This window comes from Anomaloglossus baeobatrachus, chromosome 6 (assembly GCF_048569485.1).
Source record: "Anomaloglossus baeobatrachus isolate aAnoBae1 chromosome 6, aAnoBae1.hap1, whole genome shotgun sequence".
NCBI lineage: Eukaryota > Metazoa > Chordata > Amphibia > Anura > Aromobatidae > Anomaloglossus > Anomaloglossus baeobatrachus.
The window spans coordinates 18202584-18219174 of NC_134358.1; the positions used below are offsets into that span (position 1 = coordinate 18202584).

Sequence of the window (16591 nt, forward strand, 5' to 3'; positions counted from 1 at the left end):
AATCACTTTTACAATTTACTGTTTAGTAAAATTTGCAGCCGTTCTTGAGATATTAATACTTTTCTTTTGTTTACAGCTCGTTGCCTAGGAGACCGATTTCCGCTGCTTTCCAGTTTATAAACATTGCGCTGAAGCTGGCGGGATTAGGAGATGACAGCGCGCGCCAGGAACAAAACAGAGATTACTGGCTCACTAAGTAAAGGCCTGTAAGCTCTGTGTGCGTTCTGATGTCCGGCAGCGGTGGTCGGTCTCCATGGCAACAAGCTATAAACAAAAGTGTTAATATCTCATGAACGAATAAAAATTCTAATAAACAGTAAATTGCAAATTTGCTTTTCTTTACGAGCTCTGTCTGATAACATCCAGTTATAAAAAAGGAAAAACCCTTTAAAGCAAATAATTCCTGGTACAGAAAGTATTACCGCTTCCAAAATTAATAATGTACAGACACCGAGCGCCCAGAGGGTGGAATTGAACCACTCTGTCCCTAGACAGATGCAGGTTTGAAGCCGGCACCCCAGACCACTGAGGATCATCTGGGCAGGAGATCTGTGATCACCGGATCCTATTTATGGGCGACTCTGCAGTCACAAGTGAAGTTACGGATATTATTAATATTTCATTATTTATTATTTAGTGAAATGTTAAAATCAATGTGAGAAATATCAGGAGATAATTGCTCTGAATCTCTGGCTCTGATCACGGCTGGATATCGCTGTGGAGCATTTCCATAGTATCTGCATATAAGATGGCAGCAATGCATTGTGGGAGATGACGGAGCATCGGCTCCTGTCTTCATTTCTCTACTCCTGTCCCTGCTTCTCAGCTTCTGTGTTTGCTGCTCGGCTCCTGTCTCTGCTGCTCGGCTCCTGTCTCTGCTGCACGGCTCCTGTCTCTGCTGCTCGGCTTAGGTCTCCACTACTCAGCTCCTCTCTCTGCTGCTCGACTGTTTTGCTTCTGTCTCCGTTACTCAACTCTTTTCTCTGCTAATTGCCTCCTGTCTCCGCTGCTCGGCTCCAGAATCCGCTGCTCAGCTCCTGTCTCCACTGCTTGACTTCAGGCTAGGCTGCTTGGCATCTGTCTCTACTTCTCGGCTTTTGTCTCCATTGCTTGGATTCTGGCTTTGCTGCTTAGCTCCTGTCTCTGCTATTCGGCTTCTGTCTCCTCATCTCAACTCCTATTAATGTACCGCCCCCGTGTCAGCGGCCGAGCCGCTCGGATCCAGAGCCGCGGTGGTTCGAGGGGTCTCCGGACTCAGGGGTTCGCGCGGACACTAGAGTTTAAGGAAGGGGGTATATATACAGGGAAGTTAGAAGTTTGTGACGCCACCCACGGTGCGTGGTAATGTGGAATACCACCGCTGCTGTTGGGGAGCTCGGTGGCAGTGGTATAGCAGCAGGATATTTAAACCCTCCGTGGGTAGGGGGTTTGTGCCCCGGGGCCCATTGGGATGTTGCAGAAGGGGCGATGCCGTTGTGGATAGGAAGAGGGTTTTTTCAGTGTACTCAGTCTGGGAATAACAACACCGACAGCTTGTAAACCAGAATTCTAAGCACCGCTGAAGCTTGGAGGGAGCACGCATGGATCCGTGCCCTTGGTGTTATGTGGCGCCCCTGAGGATTCTGTCGCCACAGAGATATTGCACCTCAGCCAGAGGTATGATGTCCCATTCTGGGTAAGAATGAGGTTATATGCCGGTCCACAGACTAAACTTGCACACACCAATTGGTAGGCATACACTGGGTCAGAGATAGTGGCAGCAACCCCCATAGATGTATTCATGGGGCGGTTAGGCCCATTTCTGGTCCCAATAGTGTGGGTGGGGCCTAGTCAGTGGGTGTGTGGGAGGAGTCAGAAAGAGAGAGTAGATGAGGGAACCAGGAAGTTCAAGTTCAGTCAGTCTGTCAGTAGGAGCAGAGGAGTGAAGTCTAGAGTGAGAGAGGGAGGTAGTTACCTCAGGAGAGAGTGACAGAAGGAAGTTCCTGGTGGAGATCCTGGGGTCTAGGTAGGCCCAGGTGACACCTAAAGAAAGAAAGAAAGGATTCCAGGGCCACGGAAGGGCATATTGGCTCGTGGCCTGTTCCACTGGAAGATCGGATGGAGGGATCTGTCTGCATTCGGGGACGATCCCCAGACAGAGGGAAGAAAGACAATTCCTCAAAAGTAACACCAAAGGCCTAGGGTGGTTGCAAGCGCCCAGGGCCACAACCTGCCACAGATCCCCGGTGAAGGGGGCAAGATACAACTGCGGTTAGCCCCCTTTGTACAGGCCCTGTGTTAGAGGCCAAGACCAGCTCAGCTAAAACAGTCAAGGCTAAGAAGTCAGTCAGGAAAGAGACACAGGAGGGGTGCACCGGTATTGACCTCTGAACTACCCAGGATCGGCAGCAGCCCCTGACAGCGGATCCTGGCACGCCGTGGGCAACCGGTCCGCGGCCGAATTGAACTGAACAGTGAGTAAAACATCTGAACTGCAAGCCTGTGTCTGTTCCTTTATACTGCCCTGTCGGCCCGGCACCTTGTCCACAAACACCATAGACTTTACCAAGCACCAAAGGTTGCCCCGGGGTACCCGCTCTACCTGTGGAGAGCAAGAAACACCTTAGCTGCCATAACATCAGCCCCGGAGGTCCCTTCCAGCAGCTGCGGCTCCAGAGCTCCAAATTACCAGAAGGTGGCGTCACGAATCTTATATAAACTTTAACACTATCATCACCCCTAATACTGCCACATTAACTGACTCCACCAGGGTCACGGAATCGGGCCCTGCCACCGCTGACTACCCCGGCCCAACACCGAGTCACCTAAGGCCCTGTGGTGGGCGAGTCAGTTGCTGTTGGTCTGTGGTCCTTTCCTTGGCACCTGTTTCTCTGGTTGGACCCTCGAGCATAAAACTCTTCGGGCCCCCCTCACCCGTGTAGCTAATGGAGTGAGCTTGCTCTCAGGGTTCATGCATAGGATTTCTTTGGACTGTATTGGGAAAGTCCTATCCCATCAGTGCGCTAGTACCCCGATTTTGGAGCAGGTTGGGGATGACACTTGAAGTCTTCATCCCCGTCGGGTAAACTACTGGGACGCGTGAAGCTACTTCCCGGCCTAGGGTCCACGTACCCCGTCTTGCCCTGGCCCCTGCCCGGAGATGGCTCAAGGCCGCCGGCTGCCCTCCACGGCAGTCGTGCCCCTTGACACGATCCCTTGCGACCGGGGTTCCAGCTCCTACCAGGCCCACACCAACGTCTGCCACCCAGTAGACTTCAGGAGCCCTGCTCCGGACCGGTGACCTCTCTCTCCCAGAGAGTCACCTTCACCTCCTTCTCCTTCCACTCCTGTTTCACACTCTCTGTCACTTTCTCACTTTCTCCTACCAACCCCCCATGTGGGCGGCTCTATTCCCTTCAGGCCCCCCAATGGTGTGTCTGGTGGGTACAGTGTAAAGCGTTCCTAGGATTTTGATTGGCTAAGCTGTTAGTGTGACGCCCTGGGCAAGCCAGGGGTCACAGGTCATGACACCACCACACCCTACACCCCAGATAGGTACACCAAAGCTACACAAAAATCCTTGTTGCCTTCCTCCAGGGGCTGATGTCCACACCAGGGGGTGGGCCAGGCAGTTGGCTCCGCCCACCGAGGAGTTCACAGCCCTGGAGGCGGGAAAACCAGGCAGTTAGAAGTGAGAGTTTAGTGAGAGCTGAAGTTGAAGTAAGAGTGAAGTGGTAGAGGAGCAAAGGAGAGGAGTTAAAGTGGAAGAGAAAGACACAGTTGAGAAAGCCTGAAGTTGGTCCGGGTGTGTGCCCCGGACTGAGAACAGCAAGGTCAGCAGACGGCGGTGACCGTCTGCAGGAGAGGCTGCTTGGAGGTTGCCGAAAGGACCGTGGACGGGTGGTGGCCCGGCGGTACCGGAGCGGTATACGAAGAGAAGCCAGCACCATCGGCAGGGGCCTTTCGGATCCCGGCAAGGCTAGGAGTCACCGTGAATTTGCCAAATCCGTCAGTGAAGGGGACCTCTGGGTCTCCCAACAACCAAGTCCCGATTGAAGGCAACAGTCCAACCGTTAGAGAGAGACACCGCCACCGCCAAGGCACCAGTTTCTCAGGGCCAGCGCCTGCGGGCAAAGAGGGGCTCCTCCGGCCCATATCCAAGCCGGGGAGCGGGTTACCGGTGGGAACCCATCGCTACCAACATAGACTTAGGGGCAGGAAAAGGGACCGTCACCGTCAACTACTGGGGAAAAGCAACAGCAGCCGTCCATGGGAACCGTCTTTCCAGCCGTGTGTTTTACCGAGAACTATGTCCCCGTCTCAGGCCGAGTGAGTACCACAGTGCCGTGAGGCACAGCGCTGCCCCCGCGTCCCTGCACCCCACCAAGCCCTGCACCGGCCCCGCCATCCCTCATCCTCCACCTCGTCACTGGGCCCCGGGACAACTACCCCCTACCCTCGGAGGGGAGAACCAACAACTTTGCTGCTCCCTGTCACTGCTCCCGGGATCCCCATACAGAGCAGCGGTGGTGTCCACACAATCACCACAACCGTGGGTGGCGTCACGGACAATAAATAATCCCTAAAACCCAATCCCTTTTCACTCACGGGCGAGGAGCGCCGCTCGAGTCCCCGGGATCCGGCCCATCGCTCGAGCCACCGAGCAGCAGCAGGCCGCAGCAGCAGCGGCAGCCGGACCCGAGCAGTGGGAGAGCGCGGCGTCCCCTCCTCCGCCCGCGACATTAGCAACACCAAACGACAAGGACCCGTAACCAAGAAGGGTGGATACTGTGCAGAAGGGCAGATTGCACAATACCCTGTGACGACCTGATAGGCCAGGGAGTCACATTTCCTCTGCTCGGCTCTGATCTCCTCTGCTCAGCTTCTGACTAGACAGCTCAGCTCCAGTCTCTGCTGCTCCTCTCCTGTCTCCAAAGCTTGGCTCGTCTCTACTGTTTGGTCCCTTTCACCACTCCTCGACTTCTGTTTCTGCTGCTTTGCTCCTCTTACCATTTATCTGCTCCTGTCCCCGCTTCTCGGCTCCTGTCTCTGCTGCTCAGCTCCTCTCTCCGCTGCTTGGCTACTCTGCTTCTGTTTCTGATACTCGGTTCTTTTCTCTGCTCCTCGGCTTCTGTCTCTGTTCTTTGGATCTTGTCTCTGCTACTTTCCTTCTGATCTTCTGCAGCAGTGACTACTATCTCAGATGGGGCACAGTCATATCTCCTGCTGCAGGAGGATTGTGCCGTCTCCTTACAGACAGCACCGGATCGGGGATCTTCTTCTTCTTCTTCCCGTTTCTGTGAACTGGTTACAACCTAAGACCCGGGTCCAGCTGAACCCCACCCCTGGATCAGTCTGATGAAAAAACTACATTGTGCTACAGAAATCGTCATCTGACCATGACTTACATTTTTCCCATTGCTCATAAAAAGTTAATTCTTGATATTCCGCCATAATGAAAGACTCTGCCCAAAATGTAAGAGACAGAGACACGGAGCGCCCAGAGGGTGGAATTGAACCACTCTGTCCCTAGACAGCTGCAGGTTTGAAGCCGGCACCCCAGACCACTGAGGATCATCTGGGCAGGAGATCTGTGATCACCGGATCCTATTTATGGACGACTCTGCAGTCAAAAGTGAAGTTACGGAGATTATTAATATTTCATTATTTATTATTTAGGGAAATGTGAAAATCAATGTGAGAAATATCAGGAGATAATGACTCTGAATCTCTGGCTCCGATCACGGCTGGATATCACTGTGGAGCATTTCCATAGTATCTGCATATAAGATTGCAGCAATGCATTGTGGGAGATGACGGAGCATCGGCTCCTGTCTTCATTTCTCTACTCCTGTCCCTGCTTCTCAGCTTCTGTGTTTGATGCTCGGCTCCTGTCTCTGCTGCTCGGCTCCTGTCTCTGCTGCACGGCTCCTGTCTCTGCTGCTCGGCTCAGGTTTCCACTACTCAGCTCCTCTCTCTACTGCTCAACTGTTTTGCTTCTGTCTCCGTTACTCAACTCTTTCCTCTGCTAATTGCCTCCTGTCTCCGCTGCTCGGCTCCAGAATCCGCTGCTCACCTCCTGTCTCCACTGCTTGACTTCTGGCTAGGCTGCTTGGCATCTGTCTCTACTTCTCGGCTTTTGTCTCCATTGCTTGGATTCTGGCTTTGCTGCTTAGCTCCTGTCTCTGCTATTCGGCTTCTGTCTCCTCATCTCAACTCCTATTAATGTACCGCCCCCGTGCCAGCGGCCGAGCCGCTCGGATCCAGAGCCGCGGTGGCTCGAGGGGTCTCCGGACCCGGGGGTTCGCGTGGACACTAGAGTTTAAAGAAAGGGGTATATATACAGGGAAGTTAGAAGTTCGTGACGGCACCCACGGTGCGTGGTAATGTGGAATACCATCGCTGCTGCTGGGGAGCCCGGTGGCGGTGGTATAGCAGCAGGATATTTAAACCCTCCGTGGGTAGGGGCTTTGTGCCCCGGGGCCCATTGGGATGTTGCAGAAGGGGGGATGCCGTTGGGGATAGGAAGAGGGTCTTTTCAGTGTACTCAGTCTGGGAATAACAACACCGACAGCTTGTAAACCAGAATTCTGAGCACCGCTGCAGCTTGGAGGGAGCACGCATGGATCCGTGCCCTTGGTGTTGTGTGGCGCCCCTGAGGCTTCCATCGCCACAGAGATATTGCACCTCAACCAGAGGTGTGATGTCCCATCCTGGGTAAGAATGAGGTCATATGCCGGTCCACAGACTAAACTTGCACACACCAATTGGTAGGCATACACTGGGTCAGGGATAGTGGCAGCAACCCCCATAGATGTATTCATGGGGCGGTTAGGCCCATTTCTGGTCCCAATAGTGTGGGTGGGGCCTAGTCAGTGGGTGTGTGGGAGGAGTCAGAAAGAGAGAGTAGATGAGGGAACCAGGAAGTTCAAGTTCAGTCAGTCTGTGAGTAGGAGCAGAGGAGTGAAGTCTAGAGTGAGAGGGAGGTAGTTACCTCAGGAGAGAGTGACAGAAGGAAGTTCCTGGTGGAGATCCTGGGGTCTAGGTAGGCCCAGGTGACACCGAGAAAGAAAGGATTCCAGGGCCATGGAAAGGCATATTGACTCGTGGCCTGTTCCACTCGAAGATCGGATGGAGAGATCTGGCTGCATTCGGGGACGGTCCCCAGACAGAGGGAAGAAAGACAATTCCTCAAAAGTAACACCGAAGGCCTAGGGTGGTTGCAAGCGCCCAGGGCCACAACCTGCCACAGATCCCCGGTGAAGGGGGCAAGATACAACTGCGGTTAGCCCCCTTTGTACAGGCCCTGTGGTAGAGGCCAAGACCAGTGTAAAAACATTAAAATTAATACATCTAGTTATCAAATATTTCATAGTAAGACATATACGTTCACAGTTCTGTTTATGTTGGAGGGCATAGTTTATTAATAAAGTTTTTATAAGGAATAAGTATTAAAATGCCCATATTGAATATATATATATATATATATATATATATATATGTGCTGAGCATGGAAGGATATATTTATATTCTTCCAGAAGCTTCTAGAAGATTATGTCATGGAACTGTGTTCAGTTAAAACACCCTATATGGTTTGGACAGTTGCCATATAACACACGATGGAGGGGGCTAGTGCTCGCTCCTGCTCATGTCAGCTGCCCAGAAGACTCCGCGCACTGCAAGATGAACACACACGCTGTCCGGCTAAGAGATGACATCCCCTGCCTTGCCATTCAGGAACCAAAGAGAGATGGGTAAAGATTTCCCATTGATCAGTATGGACTAAATGAACTCTTTTTACCTAAGCTAACAAAGTATATTATTTTTCCTTTCTGTAACTGAACCCTGGCAACCATTTTTAAATAGATAAAATACATTTATTTTTTACATTTTTGAAGTTTCTTTCTTTCATGCTCTTTTACGTATTTGAAGAAAAATATATTTAAGAGTATATTTTTTAACATTTGGCAAGCCACCCATTCGTAATTTTTTACATTTTTTGTTGTTCCTTCACTTTGCATAAGGGGGGTCGAAGTATCTCCTGCAAAGGATCAGGAATCGACAATTTATAAAAAATCACGGAGAACCTAGGAAATACGTATAAGTCAAGTTGCATGAATGTTTTTTTTTAATGAACTGTAAAGACTGTATAAAGCCACAGAAGTTAACTTTTGACGTATTTTTGAGCAAGAAAGATAAAGTCAGTCCATAAGAAGTATTGGACGTGCTGAGCAAGGTGAATCAAGTCTTACAGGATCATCCATCAGATCATCTGATCATTTCAGGTAAGAAAATGGATTTTATCTCTTCATATGTTAAGCAAAGTAAACTTCAGTTCACTTATCCAGATATTTCTAATGTGGAAGAGATTTGGTTACGCTTATATGAGGAGTGTGAACTTGAGAATTCACGTATAGAATGTGCAAGGTCTTTTAATAGAGAGAAACAGAAAATCAGAAATGTCTGTCATTTAGTCTATGATTTTCACAAGTTAATCGTAGAAAAGTGTAAAAATGGTGGAAATAGACAACCTGAATTGTCAGGAGAGTCAGTGACAGAGAAATCCGAAGACTGCTTAGAACCTGGAATGTCAGTCAGTGATATTGTGAATTCTGACTGTAATGTTGGCTGTAATTTTGCAAATCAGAATTTTGATAATGGCGGCAGACATGTGCTACGTAATCAAGGTGCCTTTCAAGATACTGAGAAAGAAGCAGGAAATGACGTAGTGAAGCCAGAAGGGGGAGGAGCCAGAGTGGGACACGTGCAGAAAGGACACGTGGAGAGAGAAAATGGCGACGATTAGTTTCTAAAAATAGAACAGACAAATTTAGGAATTAAACTTAGAAAGAGTCTATTGGACATATGCAAATTAATTCCCGCATATAATCCTAAAATACATGTTTGCAGAAATTCAGAGATATTTGAAAGTTCCATTGAGAAGTTAAATTTAACCAATAGTGAGACGAATCAGTTATTCCGTATGTGGTTACCTCAGCATTTCTTTAGACAATTGGCATTAAAAAAGTCTTCTGACTATGAGACATTTGATTGTTCAAATGATAACGATATCATAAGGCTGAAAAATCTCATCTTCTGTGCAAGGAATGAATCTGATCCAAATTATGAGATGTTAAAGGAATTACAAATTGAACAGAATGAGAGTACGTTCTCATTTATGTCCATTTTTGAACGTTTGTATAGGGCGGTCATTCCAAATGTCAGATTGGATGGAATGATACGTTTATTCATCAAGAAATTTAATTTCCTTGATAATGCAGCCTGTGCGGTGGCATTAAAAAAAAAGTCCCTATTCGAATGTACGACATTTATCGATTTTGTTAGAAGTCGCCAAAGTCAATCAAAACAGAAATTAATTAATTCTGAAAAACCAACACGAAAAAGGGAGAGTTTCCGTGAAAAACCAACAGTGTCTCCCAGATCCAGATATTTCTGTGACAGGGTGTATGAAATTCGGAGGAAGATGCATACGTGTTACAAACCATACAATCCACCCCAATTTTTATCATCTAAAAGTTTTCTTTCACAGGAAAAACCCTTGTCACCAGTGACGGGATCGGTCACTGGGATTGAGGATTCCAGACAAATTCTGAGTAAAAGCTTTGAAAGACAGAAACAGGTGTCTTGTGGAGATCCTCTCCCTGGGTTAGGATTTGATAGTCCGCGACAGCTGGGTGGTCTTTCAGAGAGAGACATTCTCTCTCATTTAACAGAAAACCTCGAATTACATAAGTTCCGAGATTCCTATAAGTTCAAAGTGAATTTAATAAAGCGAATCTTTGAAGAAAAAATTAGGTATGGTCTTCAGTTAAATAAAGTGGATTTCTGGGTAAATTAATTTTATTGTTTGATAAATATGTTTATTCATATACAGTGAATCTATGCATATATATATATATATATATATATATATATATATATATATATTAAAGGTAGTGATAGTAAATCAAGGTCATATTTTCATTTAGTAAAATGATAGTTTAATGTTATGAATTAAATAATTTGATCTCTGTATATGAATAATAATATTTAAAATAAAACAATAAGAGAAAGTAACAGATTTTAAGTGTTTTCATTTTTATTATAAATATGATAATAATTTTATTCTTTTATTTCCCTCAGAATTTATCAGTAAAACAGATTGATGAAGTATTAATTTTTATCTATGCATTTGTTCTTGTCCTCAATCAGGTAACATATATTTTATTGGGTAAGGTTAAACGCGAAAGCACGATTAATAATTTTATTTTTCTCAGGTACCAATTGCCAGAGAACTATTACTTTAACGTTTCTTTTATGAATATACATACATCTTCTTTAGAGTTATTAGAAATGTAATCTGAGCTTTGGAGTGTAGTAAAACTGCTTGCTGTTTTGGAATGGTGTTCTTTGCACGTAACCAGACCATGTGTGGCTTGAATTACTAAAGCTAATAATAAATGTTTGTTCTATGGTCAAATGTACAGCGTGTAATACATTGGAATTTGTATTTTTTCGAGAAGTACTTCAAATTAGTAACATAATTTTTGAAATGCGCATAGAATATTGGAAAAAAAGGGATATGTGTTTGTCAGTTTCTATGTAGAAGTATATGTTAAAGAACCATGGCAGTCTTGTGTGCATAGATGTGTCTATGAATGATTGATTGTTTGAGCAGCTGCTAAAGTCAAAGTACTTGGATCCAGAGAAAAAAAAAAAAAAAGGGAATTTTTGTTTTAACTTCGAGGTTATAATATATGTATGTATACTATTAGATAATAAGTTATAGTACATAAGTATAAATGAATGAATTTATACCGGATATATATATATTATTCTTAGACATATTTCTTTAATATAGAGATGTTAGGATCTTTTGTGTTAGTCACTTCTTTACTGATACATAAATTGGTAATCATTTTTCTTTTCAAATATGGAAGTGATATTTATAATATGGTCTTGAAGATATACCACACAAATTTTAATTTAATTTAATCTAAACATATTAATTTTTATAATATCATATTTCATGATATTGAAAGGGAGAGGTTTGGTCTCAATCACACACATTTATATTTGATAATATATGTGTTTACAGGATACTTTAATAATTAATATTTCAAGTACAAAGGAAGAATTGGGAATAAAAAAATATATTTGAAGTATATCATAATGCATTTATATACGAAGAGAAGTGTATTATTTGCAAGGTTACATGACTTAATTATTTTTATATGATAGGTATGGAAATCCTATAAGATACTGGTAACATTAAGGTTATGTATTATTAAAGACATAGGTGTTATATACATAGAAGGCCTTATTTTTATTTCAATTTTTTATTTTTATTCCAATTTTCATTTTTCCTTTTATTCCTATTTTTGATATTAATTATTATTTATTATTCACATTTTTAATCAGAATCTTAAATTCTACAATTTTTATTTTTTTCTTCAGATTTTAAATATCTCAATTGAGAAAACACTTCAATATTTAGTTCAGTAATATCTAATATAAGAATATTACTTTATTAAATATGAATCATATTAAAAGGGAAAAGTTCCATTTTTTGGAAGAAAAGATACTTCCTTCATCAATATATACAATTGTTTACTTTCTGGTAATACATTATTTTTATATTAGTATGTTAGCACAATAAGGATGAAATATTACTTATAGTTACACATTTTCTTATAATAGGTTCTTTAATAAATAATAGACAAATCAAATGATTAAATTAGAGTAATAAAGATGGAAGATCGAGGTACATCTAGGTTTACCTTTCTATATTTACAAATAATATATATTATATTTTCAATCAATAATAATTTATAATGGGTATTATTGTGTTTTGATGGAATCCTCCAGTCTTTTCTAAAAGGTTATTTGCTTTGGTTTATAATTTTATAAGTGATCATAAATAAGCCACATTGTTGCCTTTCATATTTATAATATGATACATGGTATAGGTACACATTACATTATTTCATATTTTATATTATATTTCGGCTACATTCAACACATTGCCACCTATGGGTTTGGAAGGGTAATGCACCAACAACAAAAAGGTCATTACAAGAAAATACTATTGTCTATACCATTATGCAGTATTATTACATCATTCTAAGTATCAATTATATTAATACTTCTATGATAATAATAATGACATGGTATTATAGTATTAGAGTTATGATACGCTGTGACATTTATTAGTGATAGTTATTGCCATATTTGGTATTTAGATTAGGGAATGAAGTCTTCAATCAAGATTATAGAAGATAAAAAGACTTTATAATTTTCCTAAAGTTAAAAGGGATTCTGCAAAAAGGTCCAAAAGGTAACGTCTCAAATAAGACTGTGAAACATACAAAATACACTTACCGCGTTTGCACCTCAAACACAGTGGTCCTATGGTTCAAGGATGGACAATGACACATGGTCTGTGCATTAAGACCTCCCTACAGATACTAAGAAGAGCAATGACGTGTTAAAGTTAACCCCTGTCGTGCTGACCAAGAACGTCTTAACATCTGTTCCAGGAATGACATCAGGCAGCATGGAGGATAAAAAGGTGACTAATGTAAATTACACTGCACAGACATCAAAGACTTTTGCTATTCTTCTACACTCATGAACTGTGGTTTAGCAACATTGGCTATGGACTTTGTAATAAAGAATAAAGTGTATGGACTTTGATCTAACGATGATAAACGCAAAACGGGACTCTATTAAGTTGGTAACCATACATTTTTATCAAAGGATTTATTTCTAAGAGACTGTGTTTATGCTGGATTACATCGGAGATAAGAAGACATCAGCTCAGAGGACATCATATGGTGACCGGATTTGGTTTTTTGCATTTCTTTTTAGGTCTAGCGAAGTATAGTTATATATTTTTATATGATTGATCAGTCATGGCCTATCATAACATGAATCCACATTATTATATTATTGAACTTACAACATGAATAATGCAAATTAATTATTATTCATCATTATTATTGATATTAATCCATTATCACCAAATAAGGAAATAAGATTTGTTATTTTAATGATGTATTAATTAATTTTCGGGGTTACTCCACCCGCTTCAAGGGGGGTTTGTAAAAACATTAAAATTAATACATCTAGTTATCAAATATTTCATAGTAAGACATATACGTTCACAGTTCTGTTTATGTTGGAGGGCATAGTTTATTAATAAAGTTTTTATAAGGAATAAGTATTAAAATGCCCATATTGAATATATATATATATATATATATATATATATATATATATGTGCTGAGCATGGAAGGATATATTTATATTCTTCCAGAAGCTTCTAGAAGATTATGTCATGGAACTGTGTTCAGTTAAAACACCCTATATGGTTTGGACAGTTGCCATATAACACACGATGGAGGGGGCTAGTGCTCGCTCCTGCTCATGTCAGCTGCCCAGAAGACTCCGCGCACTGCAAGATGAACACACACGCTGTCCGGCTAAGAGATGACATCCCCTGCCTTGCCATTCAGGAACCAAAGAGAGATGGGTAAAGATTTCCCATTGATCAGTATGGACTAAATGAACTCTTTTTACCTAAGCTAACAAAGTATATTATTTTTCCTTTCTGTAACTGAACCCTGGCAACCATTTTTAAATAGATAAAATACATTTATTTTTTACATTTTTGAAGTTTCTTTCTTTCATGTGCTTTTACGTATTTGAAGAAAAATATATTTAAGAGTATATTTTTTAACAACCAGCTCAGCTAAAACAGTCAAGGCTAAGAAGACAGTCAGGAAAGAGACACAGGAGGGGTGCACCGGTATTGACCTCTGAACTACCCAGGATCGGCAGCGGCCCCTGACAGGGGATCCTGGCACGCCGTGGGCAACCGGTCCACGGCCGAATTGAACTGAACAGTGAGTAAAACATCTGAACTGCAAGCCTGTGTCTGTTCCTTTATACCGCCCTGTCGGCCCGGCACCTCGTCCACAAACACCATAGACTTTACCAAGCACCAAAGGTTGCCCCGGGGTACCCGTTCTACCTGTGGAAAGCAAGAAACACCTTAGCTGCCATAACATCAGCCCTGGAGGTCCCTTCCAGCAGCTGCGGCTCCATAGCTCCAAATTACCAGAAGGTGGCGTCACGAATCTTATATAAACTTTAACACTATCATCACCCCCAATGCCACCACATTAACTGACTCCACCAGGGTCACGGAATCGGGCCCTGCCACCGCTGACTACCCCGGCCCGACACCGAGTCACCTAAGGCCCTGTGGTGGGCGCGTCAGTTGCTGTTGGTCTGTGGTCCTTTCCTTGGCACCTGTTTCTCTAGTTGGACCCTCGAGCATAAAACTCTTCGGGTCCCCCTCACCCGTGTAGCTAATGGAGTGAGCTTGCTCTCAGGGTTCATGCGTAGGATTTCTTTGGACTGTATTGGGAAAGTTCTATCCCATCAGTGTGCTAGTACCCCGATTTTGGAGCAGGTTGGGGATGACACTTGAAGTCTTCACCCCCGTCGGGTAAATTACCAGGACGCGTGAAGCTACTTCCCGGCCTAGGGTCCACGTACCCCGTCTTGCCCTGTCCCCTGCCCGGAGATGGCTCAAGGTCGCCGGCTGCCCTCCACGGCAGTCGGTGCCCCTTGACACAATCCCTTGCGACCGGGGTTCCAGCTCCTACCAGGCCCACACCAACGTCTGCCACCCAGTAGACTTCAGGTTCAGGAGCCCTGCTCCGGACCGGTGACCTCTCTCTCCCAGAGAGTCACCTTCACCTCCTTCTCCTTCCACTCCTGTTTCACACTCTCTGTCACTTTCTCACTTTCTCCTACCAACCCCCCATGTGGGTGGCTCTATTCTCTTCAGGCCCCCCAATGGTGTGTCTGGTGGGTACAGTGTAAAGTGTTCCTAGGATTTTGATTGGCTAAGCTGTTAGCAACACCAAAGGACCAGGACCCGTAACCAAGAAGGGTGGATACTGTGCAGAAGGGCAGATTGCACAATACCCTGTGACGACCTGATAGGCCAGGGAGTCACATTTCCTCTGCTCGGCTCTGATCTCCTCTGCTCAGCTTCTGACTAGACAGCTCAGCTCCAGTCTCTGCTGCTCATCTCCTGTCTCCATTGCTTGGCTCGTCTCTACTGTTTGGTCCCTTTCACCACTCCTCGACTTCTGTTTCTGCTGCTTTGCTCCTCTTACCATTTATCTGCTCCTGTCCCCGCTTCTCGGCTTCTGTCTCTGCTGCACAGCTCCTGTCTCTGCTGCTCAGCTCCTCTCTCCGCTGCTTGGCTACTCTGCTTCTGTTTCTGATACTCGGTTCTTTTCTCTGCTCCTCGGCTTCTGTCTCTGTTCTTTGGATCTTGTCTCTGCTACTTTCCTTCTGATCTTCTGCAGCGGTGACTACTATCTCAGATTACGGCACAGTCAGATCTCCTGCTGCAGGAGGATTGTGCCGTCTCCATACAGACAGCACCGGATCGGGGATCTTCTTCTTTCTCTTGCCGTTTCTGTGAACTGGTTACAACCTAAGACCCGGATCCAGCTGAATCCCACCCCTGGATCAGTCTGATGAAAAAACTACATTGTGCTACAGAAATCGTTATCCGACCATGACTTACATTTTTCCCATTGCTCATAAAAGGTTAATTCTTGATATTCCGCCATAAAGAAAGACTCTGCCCAAAATGTGAGAGACAGAGACGCGGAGCCCCCAGAGGGTGGAATTAAACCACTCTGTCCCTAGACAGCTGCAGGTTTGAAGCCGGCACCCCGGACCACTGAGGATCATCTGGGTAAGAGATCTGTGATCACCGGATCCTATTTATGGACGACTCTGCAGTCACAAGTGAAGTTACGGAGATTATTAATATTTCATTATTTATTATTTAGGGAAATGTGAAAATCAATGTGAGAAATATCAGGAGATAATTGCTCTGAATCTCTGGCTCCGATCACGGCTGGATATCGCTGAGGAGCATTTCCATAGTATCTGCATATAAGACGGCAGCAATGCATTGTGGGAGATGAGGGAGCACCGGAGCCTCTCACCTCCCCGGTGCCGGACTGACCCTGGAGCTGTAGTGAGATCCGGATACAGATTACACCTGTGTGACCTGTGATCTGCGGTCAGGGAATAATGGAGTTTATACAATAAAAATCTCATAATGTTCAGACTTGTAATGAACAAGTAACGCTGCAGTGTAAAGCATGGAGGAGGGACAAAAACACCATTGTCTTGTAAGAGACTAAACAAACTTCAGTATGGATCTGTAGATTGCAGGTGGAAGATACATAGAGAAGAGGTAAATCCAAAGTGTCCACAGTGCAGTCATCTCCCATAATCCTCTGAAGGCGACTTTTATGCAAATTACTGCAATGAATGATGTTTCTTGCCGTCATCTTGTATGAACAGAAGTGAGAAAATAACGAGGAGAGAAGATTAATATTTATTTCATATAAATAGCAAAATAATTTTTTTTAAAGATAAATGTCGTCTCCCTGATCTTACCGTTATCAACAAGATTGGTAATAAATATGAGTCCAGTGTGGCCCGGTGACCCTCACTAGTCTGCGGTGCGGCCCTCACAGCTGTCTAGGGTCAGAGGGTCTCAATCCCC

At 44.3% G+C, this 16591-nt stretch overlaps 3 non-coding genes across 3 annotated transcripts; all 3 read right to left on the minus strand.

The window, feature by feature from the left end:
* Positions 1-455: 455 nt before the first annotated feature.
* Positions 456-542, minus strand: TRNASTOP-UCA (transfer RNA opal suppressor (anticodon UCA)). The gene has a single exon. It is a non-coding gene; the product is annotated as a tRNA-Sec (tRNA).
* Positions 543-5476: 4934 nt separating this feature from the next.
* TRNASTOP-UCA (transfer RNA opal suppressor (anticodon UCA)) lies at positions 5477-5563 on the minus strand. Its single transcript has one exon. It is a non-coding gene; the product is annotated as a tRNA-Sec (tRNA).
* A 10118-nt stretch (positions 5564-15681) lies between these two features.
* TRNASTOP-UCA (transfer RNA opal suppressor (anticodon UCA)) lies at positions 15682-15768 on the minus strand. Its single transcript has one exon. It is a non-coding gene; the product is annotated as a tRNA-Sec (tRNA).
* Between the last annotated feature and the right edge of the window lie 823 nt (positions 15769-16591).